The 3,569-nt window shown below is 44.5% G+C and overlaps 1 long non-coding RNA gene across 1 annotated transcript; it reads right to left on the bottom strand.

The window, feature by feature from the left end:
* Nucleotides 1-2,085: 2,085 nt before the first annotated feature.
* Nucleotides 2,086-3,364, bottom strand: LOC120916044. The gene is made up of 3 exons (XR_005743929.1): nucleotides 3,332-3,364; nucleotides 2,429-2,457; nucleotides 2,086-2,132 (listed from the first exon to the last, which is right to left on the bottom strand). It is a non-coding gene; the product is annotated as an uncharacterized LOC120916044 (long non-coding RNA).
* Nucleotides 3,365-3,569: the final 205 nt, after the last annotated feature.

Below are 3,569 nucleotides of genomic sequence, written 5' to 3'. Positions count from 1 at the left end.
TTACCTCTTTTTTACATAAGACTCCCCCTTACCTCTTTGGAAGGTAATACTCCCCCCTTACCTCTTTTTTACATAAGACTCCCCCCTTACCTCTTTGGAAGGTAATACTCCCCCCTTACCTCTTTTTTACATAAGACTCCCCCTTACCTCTTTTTTACATAAGACTCCCCCTCTTACCTCTTTGGAAGGTAATACTCCCCCCTTACCTCTTTGGAAGGTAATACTCCCCCCTTACCTCTTTGGAAGGTAATACTCCCCCCTTACCTCTTTTTTACATAAGACTCCCCCCTTACCTCTTTTGACAGTAATACTCCCCCCTTACCTCTTTGGAAGGTAATACTCCCCCCTTACCTCTTTGGAAGGTAATACTCCCCCCTTACCTCTTTGGAAGGTAATACTCCCCCCTTACCTCTTTTTTACATAAGACTCCCCTCTTACCTCTTTGGAAGGTAATACTCCCCCCTTACCTCTTTTTACATAAGACTCCCCTCTTACCTCTTTGGAAGGTAATACTCCCCCCTTACCTCTTTGAAGGTAATACTCCCCCCTTACCTCTTTTTTACATAAGACTCCCCTCTTACCTCTTTGGAAGGTAATACTCCCCCTTACCTCTTTGGAAGGTAATACTCCCCCCTTACCTCTTTTTTACATAAGACTCCCCTCTTACCTCTTTGGAAGGTAATACTCCCCCCTTACCTCTTTGAAGGTAATACTCCCCCCTTACCTCTTTTTTACATAAGACTCCCCTCTTACCTCTTTGGAAGGTAATACTCCCCCCTTACCTCTTTGGAAGGTAATACTCCCCCCTTACCTCTTTGGAAGGTAATACTCCCCCCTTACCTCTTTGGAAGGTAATACTCCCCTCTTACCTCTTTGGAAGGTAATACTCCCCCCTTACCTCTTTGGAAGGTAAGACTCCCCCCTTACCTCTTTTTTACATAAGACTCCCCCCTTACCTCTTTTTTACATAAGACTCCCCTCTTACCTCTTTGGAAGGTAATACTCCCCCCTTACCTCTTTTTTAAATAAGACTCCCATCTTACCTCTTTGGAAGGTAATACTCCCCTCTTACCTCTTTTTACATAAGACTCCCATCTTACCTCTTTGGAAGGTAATACTCCCCCCTTACCTCTTTTTTACATAAGACTCCCCTCTTACCTCTTTTTTACATAAGACTCCCCCCTTACCTCTTTGGAAGGTAATACTCCCCCCTTACCTCTTTTTTACATAAGACTCCCCCCTTACCTCTTTGGAAGGTAATACTCCCCCCTTACCTCTTTGGAATGTAATACTCCCCCCTTACCTCTTTGGAAGGTAATACTCCCCCCTTACCTCTTTTTTACATAAGACTCCCATCTTACCTCTTTGGAAGGTAATACTCCCCCCTTACCTCTTTTTTACATAAGACTCCCCCCTTACCTCTTTGGAAGGTAATACTCCCCCCTTACCTCTTTGGAAGGTAATACTCCCCCCTTACCTCTTTTTTACATAAGACTCCCCTCTTACCTCTTTGGAAGGTAATACTCCCCTCTTACCTCTTTGGAAGGTAATACTCCCCCCTTACCTCTTTGGAAGGTAATACTCCCCCCTTACCTCTTTTTTACATAAGACTCCCCTCTTACTCTTTTGGAAGGTAATACTCCCCCCTTACCTCTTTGGAAGGTAATACTCCCCCTTACCTTTAAGACTCCCCCCTTACCTCTTTTTTACATAAGACTCCCCCTTACCTCTTTGGAAGGTAATACTCCCCCCTTACCTCTTTGGAAGGTAATACTCCCCCCTTACCTCTTTTTACAGTAATACTCCCCTCTTACCTCTTTTGAAGGTAATACTCCCCCTCTTACCTCTTTGGAAGGTAATACTCCCCCCTTACCTCTTTGGAAGGTAATACTCCCCCCTTACCTCTTTTTTACATAAGACTCCCCCTTACCTCTTTTTTACATAAGACTCCCCCTTACCTCTTTGGAAGGTAATACTCCCCCCTTACCTCTTTGGAAGGTAATACTCCCCCCTTACCTCTTTTTACAGTAAGACTCCCCTCTTACCTCTTTGGAAGGTAATACTCCCCTCTTACCTCTTTGGAAGGTAATACTCCCCCCTTACCTCTTTTTTACATAAGACTCCCCTCTTACCTCTTTTTTACAATAAGACTCCCCCTCTTACCTCTTTGGAAGGTAATACTCCCCCCTTACTCTTTGGAAGGTAATACTCCCCCCTTACCTCTTTTTTACTAAGACTCCCCCCTTACCTCTTTGGAAGGTAATACTCCCCCCCTTACCTCTTTTTTACATAAGACTCCCCCCCTTACCTCTTTTTTTACATAAGACTCCCCCCCTTACCTCTTTGGAAGGTAATAACTCCCCCCTTTACTCTTTTTACATAAGACTCCCCCTCTACCTCTTCTTTACATAAGACTCCCCCTCTTTACCTCTTTGGAAGGTAATACTCCCCCCTTACCTCTTTTTTACATAGACTCCCCTTACCTCTTTGGAAGGTAATACTCCCCCCCTTACCTCTTTGGAAGGTAATACTCCCCTTACCTCTTTTTTACATAAGCCTCCCCCCTTTCCTCTTTGGAAGGTAATACTCCCCCCTTACCTCTTTTTTTACATAAGACTCCCCCCTTACCTCTTTGGAAGGTAATACTCCCCCTCTTACCTCTTTTTTACATAAGACTCCCCTCTTACCTCTTTGGAAGGTAATACTCCCCCCTTACCTCTTTGGAAGGTAATACTCCCCCCTTACCTCTTTTTACATAAGACTCCCCCCTTACCTCTTTTGTACATAAGACTCCCCTCTTACCTCTTTGGAAGGTAATACTCCCCCCTTACCTCTTTTTTACATAAGACTCCCCCCTTACCTCTTTGTAAGGTAATACTCCCCCCTTACCTCTTTGGAAGGTAATACTCCCCCCTTACCTCTTTTTTACATAAGGACTCCCCCTTTCCTCTTTTTACAGTAAGACTCCCCCTTACCTCTTTTTGAAGGTAAGACTCCCCCCTTACCTCTTTGGAAGGTAATACTCCCCCCTTACCTCTTTGGAAGGTAATACTCCCCCCTTACCTCTTTTTTACATAAGACTCCCCTCTTACCTCTTTTTTTACATAAGACTCCCCCCCCTTCCCTCTTTGGAAGGTAATACTCCCCCCTTACCTCTTTTTTTACATAAGACTCCCCTCTTACCTCTTTTTTACATAAGACTCCCCCCCTTACCTCTTTGGAAGGTAATACTCCCCCTCTTACCTCTTTGGAAGGTAAATACTCCCCCCTTACCTCTTTGGAAGGTAATACTCCCCCCTTACCTCTTTGGAAGGTAATACTCCCCCCTTACCTCTTTGGAAGGTAATACTCCCCCCTTACCTCTTTTTTACATAAGACTCCCCCCTTACCTCTTTTTTACATAAGACTCCCCCCTTACCTCTTTGGAAGGTAATACTCCCCCCTTACCTCTTTTTACAGTAAGACTCCCCCCCTTACCTCTTTGGAAGGTAATACTCCCCCCTTACCTCTTTGGAAGGTAATACTCCCCCTTACCTCTTTTTTACATAAGACTCCCCCTCTACCTCTTT

This window comes from Rana temporaria, chromosome 10 (assembly GCF_905171775.1).
Source record: "Rana temporaria chromosome 10, aRanTem1.1, whole genome shotgun sequence".
In the NCBI taxonomy this organism is placed as follows: domain Eukaryota; kingdom Metazoa; phylum Chordata; class Amphibia; order Anura; family Ranidae; genus Rana; species Rana temporaria.
The sequence above is the reverse complement of the archived record's forward strand: the minus strand, read 5'-3'. Positions and strand labels throughout refer to the sequence as shown.